At 41.0% G+C, this 20,185-nt stretch overlaps 1 protein-coding gene across 2 annotated transcripts in view; it reads left to right on the top strand.

The window, feature by feature from the left end:
- Positions 1 to 20,185, top strand: part of dlgap4b (discs, large (Drosophila) homolog-associated protein 4b) — a 133,428-nt gene that overhangs the window by 21,764 nt on the left and 91,479 nt on the right. The window contains exon 2 of one of the 2 annotated variants that reach the window (XM_046076270.1): positions 17,077 to 17,374. The exons of the other annotated variant lie outside the window; for it this stretch is intronic. The gene's annotated coding sequence lies outside the window, so the exon portion shown is untranslated. The remainder of the gene's footprint in view (positions 1 to 17,076; positions 17,375 to 20,185) is intronic. 2 annotated transcript variants of the gene reach the window in all.

Below are 20,185 nucleotides of genomic sequence, written 5' to 3' on the forward strand. Positions count from 1 at the left end.
TTTGTTTTTTTGTGGCAACAAAAGGAACAGGGAAATACAGTAAAATGTTAACAGTAACTGATTGCTTATTTGAAAACACAACTAACTGATTACATGAATTGCACTAATGTGTTACGTTACTCGTTACAACAAAAATATCTCTATTGAGGTGGACACAATAAGACTAATATAAGATAAGAGATCTAATGAAGATTCCAGCCATGAGTGTACCTTTTCAGTATCCCAAACAGCCACCCATCCATCAAGTAAAAGCTCAACTCTTAGTTTGAAACCTTAGCCTTCCATCACTGAATGTTTATCCAGTCACTGAAGATTAATAAGTTTATTTATGTCAGTCAAGTCATAAGCAGGTCTTGGTTGAATGGCCTGAAGAAACCTTGGCTTATCTGAGGAGAGAGCAGCTAATTATATCATTCTTTTTTTTTGCAGCGTCACAGTAGCTTAGCACCGGAGAGAGCTAATTCATGCAAACCTTCCTCATTTCCTCTCGTCTGGCTGAGTCACTGACAACTTGTCAGTGCATTTGAGAAGTTGTGAAGGGAGGAATAAGCCCTCTTGGCACTACAGCACTTATTGTATTACACCAGCTTTTTAAAGCACCAATGACAGATGTGAGCAGTAAGGATAAAATATCTATTTTCAGATTTCAGTTTAGAAGCAATCTACCATTTCTTTGATCAGAACTATCTTTGTCTTGATACATTACTGGTGCCTCACTTGCCATTTTGTGATGTGATAATAACATATAATATAAATTACGCACCAAGAGTAAGGAAATTTGTGTTTGACAGATTATTTCTTTGTTGTAGCAAAGCTTCTTGGCAATATATCATAATTGGATGAAGTCTGAAGAAACAAGACGTATTGGCAAATTAACAATTTACAGGAGTGTCAGTAGCATGTGGAAGAACCATACACAGCCACAACAGCCTGGCACCTCCTCCTCATGCTGGTCACCAGCCTGGTCACACACTGCTGTGGGATGGCATCCCATTCTTCAACTGGCATTTGTCGCAAATAAGAAATAATCATTTTAATAACTCTACCAAAATAATTAGTAGGAATCTACCAAACACAAATTTCCTTACTTTTTGTGCATAGTTTATATGTCCTCTCTGACCCTAGTCACCCCTTGTTCAGTGAGTTCAGGTTTCTCCCATCTGGTCGTAGATATAACCAAGAGATGTAGAACCAATAGATTTAAAACCGCATTTGTCCCTGCTGCTATCAGCCTTCTGAACGGAATTTTTATGTATTTTGTGTGTGAATGGTTTATGTGTTGTTTAGCATACAGCTTGTCCTGCTGGCTGTGCAACAAATTGCCCCACTGGGACAATAAAGATTTACCTTACCTTACCTAATATATGGGCTGTCTATTGTTACGTATATTGGATAAATGAAATAGATAAAATGTGGTTTCTCCTGTGGGGACTGTAGAAGTGCATATACTGTAATAAGATTTAACAATGTATTAAACACTGTGAAAACAAAGCCTTAAGCAGAGTGGAAAAGAGCACATATTCACACTGCATAAAAGCATAATTTGTAGAAACTGATGTTAATGAGAGGATGCTATTTTTGCATAGGCGGAAATCACGGGGAGTTCCACCCCTTACAAACCATCATATAATATAATGATATATAATTAGAATCATTGTGTATATAGTAACAATAACAGTAGCAATACAAACACAAATAGGGCAATAAAAGTGCGTTGTAAGTGTAGAAACATTTTGAGTCCCCCCACTCTTGCCTCACAGTGGTTTGGTCCACTGCCTGCTTTCCCTCACACAGGAGTCCGGTGGGAGAAAAACAGTTAAATCCTTCAGTAGTTGTGGAGCCCCAGTAATGTTAAGCAGGCTGGCAGAGCTGTTTTATTCACTTTGAACATTGGATGAACTGATTATTTTGTATTTAATACAGATGATGCTCAGTCATAATAAATTAATCATGAGAAAAAGTTACGATAACTGATTATTTTTCCATGAGCCCTCTCTGTTATTATAACATTACAGGCTAAAACATGTCTTAGGTGTGTGGAAGTTATTCACGAGAGTGAAGAAGACGCAACGCTTACTACATCTGCAGAGAAACACACAGAAAGAGATGCTGTGGCTATTGTAAAGCAGGGACCAGGTAAAGCAACAGTGAACACAGCTGTTGGTGACGATGTCATTCATACCATGGTGGGCTCTATCGGTAATTAACAACAAGCCTCCTACACACGCGGCTCATCTGCTGCTGTGAAAACGGAATCGCGGGTGAAAAACCAAACGCGAGTTCTTTTAAATAAAACTGCTGACAAATGAAGTCAGAGCAGACAGAGACAGACAGGTGTAGGTGTGTTCTTGTGTGTCTGACGGGGAAAAGCAAGATGAGCAGATTACTGTAGTTTGTGATTAAGCACAAAAATAAATTGGAGAATTAAGAAGAATTAAAATGGTGTGCAATTTATTTTCAACTCCTTCCAGTGAAAATCTTATTTTATAATCAATGTTTCATTATGGCCATACAATTGAGACTAGTGAGAATAGCTAACATTTATACTGGTGCTGATGGGGATCCTAATAAAAATAGATTTTTCCGATAAAGTTTGTGTATGCTGTCAATTATAGTTCTTAGAAAGAAATACAAAATCGAAATCGGATCAAATTTAGAATCGGCAGTAACTGGAATCAGCCGGGAAAAATGTAATCTCTTACTACAGCGATAATCCTGTATGTGAACCGATATTAGGCTAATACCATAGATCTACCTTTGTGTTGGGTTTTGCACATTATGATGTTAAGTGGCAGATCAGTTGGCTTGCTGCCGTTAATATATATATGTATGTAAGAGACATCCTCTATCCCAGAAGAAATCTAAATTACTATGTAGCCTAGAGGATGCAAGTTATTTAGGATAATATGACCGTGTGGTGAACCTATGAACTTAAGTCACACTTAAACAACTATTACTTTATGTTTTGGCCAGAAAAATAGTAGTAAGACTTCCCTCTGTGTACACGTATCCTATACAAGTACAATTTTGGCTGTATTTGTGTCCCCTTTAAAAGTTTCTCTTGAGAAATTTTATGTTTGTTGTCCCCCAAACTGTTAGATGAGATTTACGCCCATGTATTTATGTAGCCCATCTGTGGATGAAGTAAGCACACCATGACCAGAGTTTGGTTAAGGCTCACAACAGTGACAGTGTAAGGGGTCAGACTTATAACCGGAGGATAAATGTTGTCACTGACACCAGCCAGTGAATTCTAAAAAAGGGATAGCAGAGTTAGAGCTATGCACTGGTTAAAACCCAGCCTGCTGAATTTTGTTCTGTGGCAGGAGAGGACATTATTCATATAATAGCATTGTCCTGAGAGCTTGATCACCTAGTCTAAATCTTAATCTAACTGAGAAGGATTTAGAAAGCCCTTTTCAATATGGCATTACAAAAAGTAATATTCCATATGATTTCAGGACAATTTGATTAGAGTTTATATTGACAACTGATGCCCCTGTACTGGAAAATGTTTTATTTTTTCTAAGTGAAACACACAACCTAAAAGCAGGTAATTAAAACAGCAGTTGTGGTATAAACAGGCAGACCCTGTATTGCAGGTGTTATGATCTCTGAGGCTCCATGCAAAAAGTTAAAGCTGTAACGGTAAACATGCTCTCTTTCTTTGAATGCACACAAAGACACACTGCTACAAACGCATTATTGTTTCCTGAATAATTGACTTTATAGCATGGGTAAAATGTATTCGGTTTCCCATAATTTCCAGAATGCATTAACTACTGAATATCCATTACCACGATTAAGTCAATAACAGAATAATGCAGGTTCACAAAACATCCCAATTACTGAGCAGATGATGGAACTGGGTTTTTCATGTCACTTTTCTCCACATTGACCTTTAGTTTGTTTTTTATTATTTATTTCAAAAGGACACTCACAGAATTCATAGGACACACCCATTAGGGCAGTTGTGCCATTTACTGGTCTAACAAGGCAACAGGTCACTTTGATGACAGTCAATTGTGCAGATATTATATAATATTTTTTGCTTACTGACTGCTTTTGGATCATCTTGACAGTCACACACCTCCAGATACTTGATGGTGTGTTCAGTATAAAAGTCAAAGTTATAAACAGGTTTTTGTGAATACCCCCTGGGCACAGAAACACTGTGTCTGAGGATTGTACAATAGGCTGTCTAAAACAATGTCGTCTTTTAAATCACACCTTTAAACACAGGCCACTATATACACATCCTAGCTTCTGTCTGTTAGGGGGCAACCATAACACAAAGCAGAAGTTCTATTGTATTATTGTTATTTTTATATTATATTACTGTGTATAAGAGAGGTGTTTCTATTATTTAAACATTTATCTAACATTTATCAATGAGGGTAGGTCAAATAATAGAAACGCCACTCTGTATAAAACAATACTATTCAACAGCACAACAAACTACATCCTCATAACTAACCATTAAGTTGAGTCAACACCTCTGGAACAGATTAAAGCAGTCATATCCGCTTTTTGGGCTTTTTCCCTTTTTCCCTCTCCTTTATGAGTTATATACCTTTTTGTGCATGTAATAGGTTTGCAAAGTGAAAAAGCCCGAAGTTGACCATAAAGGGAGTTCCCATCTCCCACAGAAAACTCTACTCCGAACTGCCTGAATACAGCTTTGTAGTTTGTAGTCCAGCCTTTTCTTCCCCTTTCTTGTGACATTATAAAAAAACACACGTCATAATGCTCGCCAAGCGGCTAGTCAGGTATGCCCTCAAAAACACCGGTGGTAAAACACGAGATGCAGCACACAGTGACAAGACATCCGCCTGCTGCCTCTCCTCTCCCTTCCAAACTTTAGCTACCCTCCAGGCAGTCAGTGGACATAAAGTTGTTACTGTGATGCGGAGACAGAGCTCAATTATAACTTTATGGATGAAAGATACATTTGTTACAGATTAATAACTCACCACTCTGAAACTCGCTCCAGTCCATGTTGCTAAGCCAGTGAGGGGATATACATATGTCTGTTTACAGACTTTTCAGGACCCGCCCTATTCTGCTTCTGATTGACTCGTAGTCCTTACCTATGGTCCCCTCCAAAAGTATTGGAACGGTAAGGCAAATTCCTTTGTTTTTGTTGTTTACTGAAGACATTTGGGTTTAAGATCAGGGGGGAAAAGTGCAAGGTTTTATACTGGCCAAGTCAATCACCTGACCTTAACCCAACAGAGCATGCATTTCACCTCCTTAAGATGAAACTGAAGGGAGAAACACCCTGAAACAAGCAACTTTTGGAGGGGACTGTAGGTATTGTGCATATGCAACTGCCAACAAAGATCCTGTAAAGGCAAGATGCATCACTCCATAGCTAAAACGAAGCGTTCAACACGCAGGGTGAAAAGAGGAGCTGCAGCAATGTGCAGTATGACAAAACATGGTGTTTTTTGAAAATGGATCCATGTAAACCTGTTCTCGTACAACCGCTAAATAAAATTATGAACCTAAAAATGACCATAATATGAACATTTTAACTTAAAAAACTGAATATCATAACCTTCAAGAAGGCAGGATTTATTGCAGGACAGAAGAATATAAGGGGGACATTTTTGCTTGCGCATGGCCTGATATGACCTTCACATGCACGCCCATGACCTGTGGTGTATGAGGATACATGAGTGACATGCATGTCTGCTGTTAAAATGCATGGATGTAGCAGCCGTCCTCCAGAAGCACAGCAAAAATACCTGTCAAAATGTAGCGCTTGCCGTCCCACAGTCGCTGTTTGCTCAGCCAAAATATGACACAAAATAGGTGTACGTTGTCAGCGCCACTCCCAAAACACTGCTTTTTTAACAATATCTGTGCATTTTAACATTCATGACCATGTTGGGGGTCAAAAATTATATTCTTCTCAGGACTACCTAACAAAGCAACTGAGTGTATGTGCATCTACATGTCTAAATTGACTTGTTTCCTTTGCTTTAAAGGAACACACACCAATAAATGTGCTGTCATGCTCTCTGCTGCACACTAAAAAGAATATTATGTGTGGGAGAAGAGAATATAACTTCTGTGCATATTATTAACCTTTATACAGGCTTTATTGATGACTTGATAAGGCCCGTTTAAAGTGAATGAATCACTCTGATGTATGCATTCATTCTTTCTACATATGACCGAAGTGTGTTCTTTGTTACTATCTCTTATGAATCAAACAACCTCCATATTAACTGCCCATGACCTGATTTTTTTTTTTTGCTGTGCTCATTGTATGTGTGGGCTTTGCAGGCAAACCAGCTGCATACAGCCAGCTTGACTCTGGCCCATATAATTTAATGCCATTACTGGGCAGATTATAATGAAAACATGAGCATTTGTTTATACAATGAAATAAAAACTGACAAATGGCTTTCAGGATAAAGGATTGTAATCTTTATAATGCCTGAATCATTCTCCTTTTCACCCATCACTGCCACCATGCTGAATACTCATCATGTGAATAAATTTAAAATGGAGCAGGAATAATGCCATTTAAGACTCAATGCTTGTGTTGCGAGCGTACTGCTGCATGACTTGTGGCCTGTCTGTCTAGCCACCAGTTATGCCCCATGTCTCATCAGTGGCGCCTAACATTGTTCGCTGACTGTGACATGCTAAAAAAGAAAAGGGGAGAGATTGGTTGGGGGAATAATGCTAAATCACAAGTGTGGTGAATCAATTGATTTCAGAAGAGGAACAACACTGAATCCACTACAGCACTTAGTGTGAATAACAGCTTAAATTGACTGCGCTCCTTGCCTTTGGGGGTCTTGTGTGCATGCTTGTGACGTGTATGTATACCATGATGTGTGTTTTGTGTCAGTTTTATGTTTCACTGGTGTGTGTTTTATATGTCCTTTTCTCAACAAGAGTAAGAGTGTACAGTCACACTCACAGCTCTGAGAGGCTGCATTTAGACACAGTGGTGCTTTGAGCTAAATGAAAATGTCTGCATGCTCACAATGACAATGCTAACATGCTGATAATGACAATGCTAACATGCTGATAATGACAATGCTAACATGCTGATAATGACAATGCTAACATGCTGATAATGACAATGCTAACATGCTGATAATGACAATGCTAACATGCTGATAATGACAAGGCTAACATGCTGATGTTTAGCATGAATAATGGTAAATGTTTTAGTTTAGCGTGTTAGCATGCTAACATTTGCTAACAGAAAGTACAGCTAAGGCTGATGGGAATGTCCTTGGTTTTTAAGTTATCTGGTCATAAACTAAATAAAATAAAATAATAAAATTATTTTTAAAACTAAAAGTCTTGGACAAATTAAACTTTTGACTTGATGGAATAGAATTAATGAGAAAAAATATTCAATTGAATATTTTGTTGGTGGATATAGTGGCAAAGAGACAGTTTGCCCCGGATAACACTCAAAGCACCTGTGCTTTCTCAGTGGAGCACTGTTACAAGAGAATACTGCCTGTAACAGGATGGTCATTGTTGCCTTAAGGCTGTACTGACGGACATGTATCTTCTTCCTCTTGTGGTCGGAAGTACCTATCTAGAGGTGAAATCCCCTGCAGTGATTCTCTTATCTTGACTCGCAGTCTTTGCCGACAGAAGCTGCACTGCCTCAAGTTATTGAATGCAGTATAAAAGGTTGTAATACTTTTACAACCTACAGTTCAGCATTTAGTTCAGTTCAACTTTACTGTCAGACTTGGGGTCCATTAGAAAAACATACAACATCATTATAGACACACAACACCTCCTAAAAAACAAAGCACAAATACAAAAGCACAGAAAAAATGGGCGATTTTTAATTGTATAATGTAAGAATAAAATATAACTTTGTGGCTGCCAAAAGTGGAGCATTATTGTAAGTGCCCAACATCAGGGAAATTACCAATGAGTTCATCACATTGAGTCCCCAAAGTGAATGTTTAAGTTAGTGAGCCATGTGGTGCAATAACAACGTGGTGCAGTGGGATTTTAAACTAATTTTAATGGTATCATTAGCTTGATGAGTGATGTATTATATATGTATATACAAACACACAAAGTGAATGAATGCATCCTGTGTCATTAGTAAATTCTTATTCACACAGACATTATAACATACAAAAACTGTTTGTGGAGTCTTGCGGGGTTTGAAGTGGAAAGGTTTAGGAAAGTCCCGATACAGTAACATTTGGTCACTCCACTTCACTGTTTGAAGATCACTGACCCGAGTGGTAACCAGATCTCTTAGACTGCTAGCTGTAGTGCTTCAGTCAATCCACTGACTTATTTAACATCTCACAGGTCATGTCGCGTGACCAAGGTCATAAACAGAATTCGCACTCTGTGACATTGCAAGTAAGTACATGCGACATAGTGTGCTGAGCCATCTGGACACCCACAATGAGTGTCAAAGATGCTGTAAGAGAAGGTTGACCTTCACAACGGCAGTGCACTCCGCACTTGTCCGGGGCTGTTAGCCGGCCACATGAGCCCATGCATATTTGATGAAAACCTCACTCGATCTCTGTAAAAGTACAACAAAAAGTACATGACATGACGCACCTCCTCAAATTAGTCACATTTTGATGCTTTTGTGTCTAAAGCTCTTCATACATGTCGCCTTTGTGTGATTTATTGTATTCTTTGATGTTCTTAATTGACAGAGCAAATCTAGGCCCTTTAATAAATAGGCCAACTGCTGACCTAATTGTGTGTACTGCTGTTAGTGGATATGGGACTGGTGCTCCGATGAGAAGAGGAGAGGAGGAAATATGAATGATGCTTGAAGATGAAGAAGACAAGTGATGGATGAAGAGAAGTAATGAAGTCATCCGCAAAAGAGGTGAAATGGAGACGGAGGTGTGGTATGCAGTGGATGGCTGTCTCGGAAGTCTTGGTCACTGTGTTCACACATACGGATGTGCACACACAGGACCAAAAATAGCCAGGCTATTTCGACACTACCTCTGTAAAACTGACTTCAGGAGGAAACTGTTCTTCAGTTAATCTGCAGCCCTGACAGAAGGTTTTGTTAGGCAGAGAAAGAATGAGATGTGAGAGCATGATGTTGAACTGGTACCCTTCTGGTGATGGACAGGCAGAGTCTGGTGTGTTTATGTGTGAGAGGGAGAGGACAGAGGTAGTGATGTACACTCATGTACGTTTGCATGTTTGCATGTGTCCTTGCCTTGATGCATAGACTATGCGCATATGTGTCCGAGTTTTTGATCTTTTGACCGCTCTGTCCCAATTTGGCTGATTGTAAGTGGAAAGCTTTCATTTGTTCAAACCCATGCTCTGTTCTGAGCAAGCTAATGCCAGTGAGCTCTGAGGTCAGCCTCTGTCTCTTTTAATGCTATTGCTTTATTCCTCCTTTGTTCTCTCTGCACTCTCTCTTCTCCCTCTTTCTCCCTCTCCTCCTGCAGCTGCCACTGTCCTTGTTTTTGACCTATATAATGACCTGGACCATGTCCTGACACTACAAGGAACCATCAGATTTCGTCTCTATGCCAGCTCTAGCTCCACTCAGCCATCGGCAATGCGTTGAACATGTGGGAGTTGTATGGTTTCAAGACTGGATTTCATAATTCTTGCCTCATTGCAAGACCAAAGCATTGCTGTGTTTTAGGAACAAACTGCAGATTCTTACGTAGGCTTGATTAGTGTGAATTCTCTTTCCAAAAAAAAAAAGTCCTCAAAATGAGAGTTTGGAAATGATTCACCTGTCATCTTTGAGGCACCATTGCTCTAGCATTTGAAAATGGCAACATAGGAGGATTATCTTGGTGACAGTTGCTTTAGAGAATATTTAAACGCTTGACACTGATGTGACTCATGCCACCAAAACCTGTTTTTCTTCTGCAAAATATCATGGACTAGTTTACATGAACCTCACAGAACAATCTCAAATGACATAGACTGCCATACCTGCCTACATTTATGTTAAACAGGCAAGAAAAGAAAAGCACTGCCAGATTCTTGACTGAGGCTCACCTATTTTTTAGTCCCTTTTTACTTCTTGTCTAGTTGATCCATTGCAGCGGATTAGTTTGTTTTCATTTAAAAATGAACAACAATTTTTTGAGGCAAGTAACCCACTCAAAGCAAACTCCACATAACAACAGAAGAGGAAGCACTCAACTTCTCAGCGTGACATCTGCAACAGGATTAGCAAATTGCTGTGACAGTCTGACATTTGAACCCTAGGGTAGAGCTAGCTGGTGAAGTTGGGCCGTTGATAGTTGGCAGTGATGGTGTTCTGACAGTGCCTGTTAGTATTATAATAAATGTTTGAGCTGCACCGACAGTATCCCTGGAAGAGCCTGTGTCACGGTTTTTACGATGAGGGCAGATTTTAAAAGGATTGGCGGTTAATCCTTCAGGGGTTGCCCATTCTGTGAGATAATAGCTCACTTCAGTTGCAGCACTGACACTGCAGACTTGAGGTAGACATCTGTACCAGAGATGTGTTACGGACATGTACAGACTTACACACCTCCCGATGAATAATAAACATTATAAAAAAGCATTTGCCTAAGTTTGATTTGGCACGCAGACTATTTCAGATTTCACACTTTTTTTTGGTTTGGGCTTTTTGTAGTATTTCAGAAGAAACAAGCTGTTTAATAGCTCAAGTTTTAATCCAGTCCATGTGCAGCAATCCCAGAATATCAGATCTGTAAATCTACTGGCCTTTCAAAAATGCCTGTGAGACTTGAGTGTTGACTGTTTGTCTCAGTGACAAAAGCATCTCAGCCACAGTAACCATAGATGTGCAAAGTGCTTTGTTGCAGGTCTGGGTTTGACAGATACTAGAGTGTGATTGTATTGTTAATGTATTCTGGGGGGGGGGGGCTCTATCCTTTGCTGGATAAATATCAGTCTATTTTGTAGCTGTTTTTGTGATCTCTTGCTTGGAACATTTGAAATGTCAACCATATCAAAAAATTTTGAAGTTGCTAAAATAAGCAACATTGGTTTTATTCAGATGCTTTTAGTGTACTCTGCAAATTCCCAAAATCCATTTGTCTGATAAGCCTGAACTCATTCACCCTCCCTTGTCTACTCATAAGTGTGCTAATGCAGCATACCAGCTGTAGCCCTTGCTAGCCAAAATGGTATTGAGCCTGACCAGAACCTTTTCTGAGCACATATAGCAGTGAGAGGTCACACTGAAACTTGTTCAGCTCATTAGCATACGCTGCTACTCCTGCAGCAGAGCTGCGCTGTAAGCCTGTGAGTCAACTTCATTTAGTTCATCAAGTACTGACCTCATTTGGTGACTTATGATGTGTATTTATGGAGCATTTTGGAGGTTGAAATTTGGCTGTGGAATTTTCTGGTGGCAACGAGGCAGTGGCATCAATGGCCTTTCACCCTGAATAATGGTATCTGTGACAAACAAGGATGTGACATTCAGGACATCGTGTTTTTTTTCTTAAGCTGTTTTCCCTCTGTGGCTCTAATTACCTAAACTTACCCATGTAGCATTTGAAGATTAGCAATTGTTATGATATTACGACACAGACAATGAAATATTTAAAGAATTAGCTCATGTTTATATTCAGTTTTTTAATGTGCTTTAAATTTACATAATCCTCTGAACTGCTTCTGTCCATTTTACAGCAACTCTGTAGCATAATTATGTATTATTTACTTGTCAATTGTAATCACAGCACATCACTTTACAAAGCAGGGATGGGTTGCTGAGAGGAGACTTTGCATGCTGAAGCATTTGCAGGTATTGAGTTCTTAATATCCCGAGGTTAACTTTTTCTAACAGTAAGAGTCTGCGGAGCTAATTCCATGTAATTATGATTTTGTGCGCCCCAGGCCCAGTTTTGTGCTTTTCATGCTAATTTAGTTTGCTCTGTGTTTGCACAGTTTACACCTCCACACCAAATCTGGCAAAATATTCATGTGCCTTAAGTCAAAACAACTCAAAACAAGGTTTGGCAACTTTGTGTGCACATGGATTTGGGTGTACAATACAAATGTATCTATATATATTGTTAGTTTTCATTTTTATCACACTATTTTCATTATGAATGGTCTGTATGTGTACAGTTTTGTACACTCAATAATAGGGTATGAATTTACAGTATGCTTGAGTTGTGTATATAAAAGGACCAGCCTGCTATCAGTAGTTTTTTAAACACATACAGTAGGTTTCTGGCCATATTATAAATGGTAAATGGTTGCATTTACATACGATGTCTTATGCCTCTAATTAAAATGTTTGTGTTATCTCTACTGATAATTTAGAGTAGCTGGTGTTTGTTTCTGCCTTGTTTTGTGCCGTTCAAACCACCTTCATGGTAAACAAATCCCGACAGCACACAGTGTTCAGGATTCAACAACTGAGCACAATCACACTAATCACACTTTGTTGTTCTTAATTTTAATTAGACTCATTAGAAATTGAATTGCAAGTTGTAAGGATTTTACCCTAATAACTGGATTGTGAGGAGATGTCATTGTTACCGCACTGAAGGGCCTAAAAAGGTCTTTTTGTTTACATGTGTGTCGAGTGTGAGTGCAGCTGTATATTGACATACAGTATACTGATTATCTGTTACGTCGTGAGCATACAAAGCTCATCCTGCCGATGTGTTGTGATTGTATGAAGCTCACTTTGAAATGAGTAAATGATGATTCTTCTGGCCAAGCTTTACTATTTTCCCTGTCTCTACCTCTCAAACTATCTGCAATTGCTCTGTCCTCATCTTACGCTCTCTCCCCTCTTACCTCTTCCTTACTGCATTTTCCACTCTCTGTGTCCCTCTTCCTGACTCCCACTGTGTCGAGTGCCCTCTAATGCTCTTTATCAATGATGGGGCACAGATGCTTCCATCCATCTAGTCCTCCACTGTTAGCTGTTGAAAAATACATTTTGTTTCAGCCACACTGCCCTCATTCAGCGTTGGCACAGGCCATCCATTTTTGAGAATGTACATTTACCCACAGACGCAAGTAAGCCCTCATACACACACGTGCATGCACACAAACTCACACAATAAGTTATTCTTGGCATGAGAAGCCACCCACTGTCTGCCAAGCTGCAAGTTTAGATGACTGGATTTTATTTTGCACTGCAAAGTCATATTGGCAACCAGAAAACCCAGTGATCATCAGACAATAATATACTCAACTATGCATTTTACAATTTAAAGCAGCACCAATCAATATTTTTAGATTAACTTTGGATCAGACTGCTGTGTGTAATGTGAAAAGTGTCACTTGTAGTAACAAACCCACAGAGAATCATCACTCAACTGTACATTTCTCCTCAGCTCTATGAATTTTTTTGGCATCTTTCAGCTAATTGTTCGGATTATATGGCAGCAACTTTAATGTTGTGGTTTAGTCTCACTGCTCTGGTCAGCTTTTTTCCAGTCGCAGCAGTTGCAGCAGGCGGCTGTGTTCAGTAAACAAGCTGATAAACCCACTGTACACTATTTGCCCAGCACAGCAGACAGACAAAGTTAGCGACTAGCTGCAGCATTTAGCCGCTAAAGAGCCAGATATTTTTTCTTAGGAGTTGGACAAACAAAAACAGAGCTACAAGGGGAGTGAATATCAGACTTGCATTCATCAGATAGAGTCAAACATGACTTCAAATTAATGCTAATTTTGCTTTGTTTCTGCTGGATGTGTAAATAGGTAACTATTTGGCAAAATATCAACTTTATAAGGTGATAGTGTAGTGTTTGCAGCCCAGAGTACATCATATACAGTGTCAAACAGTAGAGTAATAATATATACTGTACTGCTTAATATATAAAACATTGCACTCATTTCTACGTCTGTCATCCAGCTGGTTGAAGGGGGAAACTGCGTGGTGTGATTTTGTAACTTAAACAGACACTCTGTTCTCTGCTGCCAATTATGAACTGAAACGCGGCGGCTTGCGTCCAAGGTTTCCTGCACCTGAGGGAGTCAATGAAAGAGGCAGCCACAGCAGGGCTTTACTTAAATAGTTTATTAAAAAATGTATTTAACACGTTTATTAATCTGATCTTGTTTTTTCCTTATTATCTTTTTTACTATTACCAGGCTGTATATTTTGACATGATGTGTGCAGGCTCGTGCTACCACAGAGAGTTAAAGTTGTTCTTTGCTTCACCACTACTATGAATTAAATATAGAAAGTTAGTGCTTAGGTTTCACATCCAATCTGGTGTTGGACAGTTAGTGTGGTCCTATCCATGGTAAATTATACACTGCAGTGGTTCGCACAAGATCTAGATGTATGCACTTCAGTGTGTGATAAAGCCAACAAACTCTGAGGCTCACTGTGCTGAGAGCCTTGACAGATCAAACCCTGACTGTGGTCCAAATTCAGTGTAAACATGTTACAAATAACAACTTTTAATGCTGAACCATTACCCTTTACATTTACATGTAGAGTCAATGCCTTAATTTTGATAGGTAGCTGTGAATGTCTCTGCCTACGGCTGTGAGAGTGACACATTGCAGGCCTGATTACATCTCCTCTACATGACAACTGAAGGCCAGATAATTTACTAGTGAGGAAACCATCTTTTTACTGAAGGTTTCTGCCATCTTCCCTGTTTATCTCTTGACTTTCTACTCCATGAAAGCACAAGGACAGCAATGAATATTTCTTTTCTCCCTTTGCCTTAAAAAATCCTAATATCCAATGCCTGATCAAAGGAATTTGACCTGGTGTATTTTAGATGTTACAAAAAACAATAGAAACAGCTACAAAAGAAAACAGGAAAGATAACAAGACGACTTGAATTACAAAAAAATAGATTGAGGTGTGAGTATAACTTGTTACAGGAGTCACCACTTTCCAGTCAAATACTGTAAATAAACTTTATAATTTTGACACAATTTCATCAATAAGTTAATATAACCTGTGATCCAGTTAAACATGGTATCTACCGCCTTCCGCACGCATGCGTGTGACCACTTTTTTGCAAAACACTACACATTTTTAACCCTGATGAATCTCTTTCTCTGCTGTGTAAATCAAGTGTGTTTACCATATGTGGCCATGGTAGGAATTAACAATTGAAAAAGGTTGTAAATCATCCAGAATATGTTGTTCTCTGTGGTTTAGTACTGCAGTCACACAGCAACTTCACCATCACTGTACATCAGGTCAAATCTATTCCAACCGAATCAAAGTAAATATCTATTCTCCATATGAAAAACCCAATAGCTGTTGTAAAATATTGACAAATTTAATCTAAAGAATATTCAACTAAGACCTTCTGTGACCTGACTGGAAATCCAAGGGAATACTAACTGTACCTAGATGTGTGAGTAGAAGCACATACCTATGCTCTACCAGCATCTGCACTTTTAGCTTTTCTCACTCCATCAATTTTTTATCAAGTCTGCAACAGTGCCTCCCTGTGCTTAAGGAGGTTGAAAACCACCTTTTTTTCTTTACTATAAACCAACGTTTAAAATGACAGGAAATCTGACTGTGTAAGCCGTATTAAGATTTATGGGTATATTTTAACTTGTTGCCAGTTTTACGTTGATTACGATATGATGTGTCAAATTGACATATTTTACGCTGATAGTATTCATCCAGATGGACTGCTGCTGGACGCATTTTGTGAGGCTGCGGAATTGTTTAGACATTAGTTATATGCTACCAGTGTTCAATAAAGCTTAATGGGTACCACCTAAAAATATTCTGCTATGGGGCCCTCCTACCTGACTTGTGAGCCATGTAAACAATTTGCCACTGCTGCACAGTCACACCTGACACTGCAGTGTTCTCACTACCACCTCTCCTTTAAAACAGTTTGTCTCTGTAATAAGCCTGAATGGAAACCTCTTCTAGAAAATACTACTGCTGAGTTGAATGGACCTCTGCACACTAACTCAATCCTCCACTGGGGTCTGAGCTGCTTGTATCTGATGCTGCCTGTAGACTGTCTGTGTTTTTACTGGCTGAGGCTGCCTGTATTTCACCTGGGTCTATGTGACCTGCTAAAAACCTCTGGACTAAGTACTGCATGTGGATCAGCTGTGCTTGTACTGGCTTATGATCCAGCATCTACTCTACTGACAAACTTCAGCGTAGCCCCTGTAAATTATTCATATCAATTCTTGTAAGGCATTAATGTTAGCAGCTGCTTCAAGACCATTCAAACTGGCTGCCCAGGTTTCCTTGAATACATTTTGAAAAGGAAAATACTATTTATATTATAACATGACGTGATGTTTATTATTTACTGAAAGATGTACATCCATATTGCCCAGTCTGCCCTGCTAATCAACATTTTAATAGTCAATGTGAATCCACTGCTTTCCATCTTGCATTAGTCCAGAGTTATAACCATAGGCAGAGCAGGGGGTGGTGGCTATTTGGGCTTAAGCCCCGAATGTTTTGTCAAAAGCCCCGGATCTTTTAGGTTTGAAACTTTGTTTCATTTCTCCTCCGTCTTTCTGCCTGGAGCGGCAAAACAACGGAGCAAAAGCTCTTTTACCGTGGTGGCGGTAACGTATCTTTCAGCTGGTTTGCTGACTGCTAATAAACACTAAAGAAGAAAAATAGAACTCTTGTTCTTCGTCGTTGTGATAGGGTGCTGTTGTCTGTGTTGTTTCACTGGCGCCCCCTCAGAGAGTGAGCGTGCTAGCTAACCAGCTGATGTTATGGAAAAAGTTTTTTATGCGGAGAGGTAAACCGCACAGAGAGAAGCAGCGTCAGACAGTTAACTGCGGACAAGTGCTTCAGGTTTGTGAGTCCGCAGTTGTAACACTGTAATTAAGTGACTGTATTGCTGCCCCCCCCCAAAGCCCACTGTGTGTGCCGAGATCCTGAAGCAGGATGATTATGCCGCTCAGCAGTACAGACACTAAGCATAGGAGTTGCCAGTTGTTATTGAGGCTACAGGCAAATTACCATATATGGAAAACCAGCTCTTTATGACATCATTAAGAGTCAAGAGTAGAGCTTTGGCCATGTTTAACATCTGTCACTGAAACATTATACATAAGACAGAAAATATAAGAAGCTTAATAAGTCTCCTTTAATGTGTGTGTATGTGTGTTATGCATTTTGTTAAACAGGTGATCAGCTAGGGAAGAGGAAGGACAGGCATCAGCTAGGGAAGAGGAAGACAGGCATCAGCTAGGGAAGAGGAAGACAGGCATCAGCTAGGGAAGAGGAAGGACAGGCATCACAGCGAGGGGCAGCAGCTGGATTAACTGCCCACTGGTGATCCAGGGACATTTCACCTGCTTTCACATTAAGAAATTAATGTGAAAGCAGGTGAAATGGAAGGGGGACAAGTAGAGATAAAAATGCGCTTAGAAGAAAGGAGTGAATAGAAGATGAGTAAAGGGAGCACAGATGCCAGAAGTAAATGTAAGAGAATAAGATATGAATTTAATATATTTGCTTTATGATGATATAAGTTTTATCAGTAGGGGTGAGTGAACAACGGCGGTGACCATAAAGAAGCTGAAATTCATAAAGTAAATTAGGGATGCAAACTAGTCCTTTTAATCTAATGGGGAGACGTTTGATTTGGATTTTAGTGTGCAAATGAAATGCTTAGTAATTATCCAAAAATCACATAGAAAAAGAGATTATTTGAAGATTTGATAATCGTTTTATAATACCATCGCAGCCCTCTGAATTGTAATCAAATCGAATCGTGAGGTGCTGAAAGATTCCCACCTCCAATGATGATCAGAAACTGTTACACCATATTTATACCGTACCTTGGTTATGCAATTTAAAAATAGTAACATCAGATAAGTTATGTCTACTTTTAGTTGCCAGGAGTGAAAATGAGTGATCCTCAACATTTGTTGTGTTTTGGATAAACTACAGCTGGAGAATAATTAAATCAAAAATAGATTGTAGGCTCTACAGGATTATTTTCCAAAGCAACATTCATCTTTTTCCCCAGATAGTGTATAGATTTTGGAGGCATTCTATCATCTAAAACAGCATGAAAAATAGTGCATTTAGCCAGCTTAATTGGAAAAAAATCTCCTCTGGTTGTAACTAAACCTTCACTAAGAGACAGATAATTATTGTCTCGTTTTAAAATGATGTGCGCCTATGAGGAGTGCCCTCACATCCGTGTGTTGTCTGGACTGGTCCCACTAATGTTGCTGCTTGAATACAATGGTCCGGCTGCGGACTGTAGCACGGCTCAGCTGTATGCCTGAGTTACATTTCGTGCACACGCTTAGGAGCGTATGATCACGCACGACGTGGTTTTCATTTTTAGTGTTGCAGTTTATAAACATTGTTGCACGTCGCCGTTTATCAAACGTAATAAATAGTTTCACTCTCATATTGTTCAGTCAGTCTGGCAAGAAACCAAGACCAAAACAGACCTAGTTGTGCTGCAAAGCTGGGTTAGCTAGACAGACAGAGTTTCCCTGCAGCCTGTCACAGTGCGTGGTGGTTGGCAGGGTTGAGCAGGTTGGAGGACCCAAATGCAGGACACGAAAGCCAGCAGGAACAGTTCAGAAGGGTTTTAATACAACAAAAGGCGAGCACACTTACAAACAGAGTGGCTGATTGACAGAGTCCAAAAACAACGGCTGTCCGACAGAAATCCAAAAGGGGTGAAAACCAGAATCCAAAAATGAGCAGGGTAGCAGGGTAACAGGGAGACACGGCGAGTAAGGCTGAAGACACAAGAACAAACTGCAACACTGGGTGACAATAAACAATGACCCAACAAAGACAAGAAAGAAACACCAGGTATATATACACAGGGACTAACGAGCAGGGTGGGAGCAACACAGGTGAAAGACATGAGGCTAACGAGGCACAAGCAGGGAGAGAGAGAGAGAGAGAGAGAGAGAGCACGGGAAAACAGAGACAGACATGCAGAGGGATCACTGGGGGTAACAGACATGACAAGGGTTACCGAACACTAGACGACAGACAAGACAAACCCCCAAAACCCAACAGACCAAAATAACACTAACTAAACACAAAAGTGCAAAACACGGCATGGCAGACAGGCAGAGTGTGACAGTACCCCCTCAAAAGGACGGCCCCTGACGTCCTAAAACAAAACATCACAAAAAAAACCCAAACAGGTCAAGCCGGCCCAGGGTGGGTGGAGGGAGGCCAGGCGGAGGGCCAGAAAAACAAAACAAAAAGTCTCAAAGGGCCAAATACCGGCAGGGCAAGGCAGTTCAGGAGGCCGACCGAGGCGAACAAAAGTTCAGGGGGCAGACCAGGAGGTCGACCGAGCAGACCAGGAGGGCAAAACAGTTCAGGTGGGTGTCCCGCAGGATGACCCATGAGGCCAGGTAGACCAGGGGGGAAACACAGTTCGGGAGGCCGTCCCAACAGCCCGGGCAGCACAGGGAGGCAACAATGTTCAGGAGGTCGCCCCGGGGGACGACCCAACAGGCCGGGCAGATCAAGGGGGCAACAGAGTTCAAGGGGTTGGCAGGACGGCCAACAGTGAGGCAGCAAACCCACTGGGGGCCAAGCAGGAGGCCAACGGCAAGACCTCTCCGTAGGTCGGCACCCAAAGCTTGGGTGCTCTGGAGGCGCAGCTGGGCTGAGGGCCACGGATTGAGCAGCTGGGCTGAGGTCCTCGGACTGAGCAGCTGGGCTGAGGACCACTGGCGAGACAGCTGGGCTGAGGACCATGGACCGGACACGAGGAGCTGGAGTCGGCTGGGCCACCAACTGAGCTGCGGTTGGTCGGACCACTGACGAGGGAACAGGAGTTGATCGGACCACCGGCAAGGCTGGTGTTGGTCAGACCACCGACGAGGGAACAGGTGCCGGTCGGGCCACCGACGAGGGAACAGGAGTCGATCGGACCACCGGCGAAGCGGGTGCCTGTCGGACCACCAACGAGGGAACGGGTATCGGCTGGGCCACCAACGGAGCTGGTGTTGGTCAGACCACCGACGAGGGAACAGGAGTTGATCGGACCACCGGCAAAGCAGATGCCGGTCAGACCACCGACGGAGCACGAGGAACAGGAATCGGCTGGGACACCAACGGAGCTGGTGTTGGTCGGACCACCGACAGGACACGAGGAGCAGGAATCGGCTGGGCCACCAACGGAGCTGGTGTTGGTCAGACCATTGACGAGGGAACAGGAGTCAATCGGACCACCGGAGAAGCGGGTGCCGGTCAGACCACCGACGAGGGAACAGGAATCGGCTGGACCACCAGCGGAGC

The sequence above is a fragment of the Micropterus dolomieu genome, linkage group LG18 (genome assembly GCF_021292245.1).
Source record: "Micropterus dolomieu isolate WLL.071019.BEF.003 ecotype Adirondacks linkage group LG18, ASM2129224v1, whole genome shotgun sequence".
NCBI classification, from domain to species: Eukaryota; Metazoa; Chordata; class Actinopteri; order Centrarchiformes; family Centrarchidae; genus Micropterus; species Micropterus dolomieu.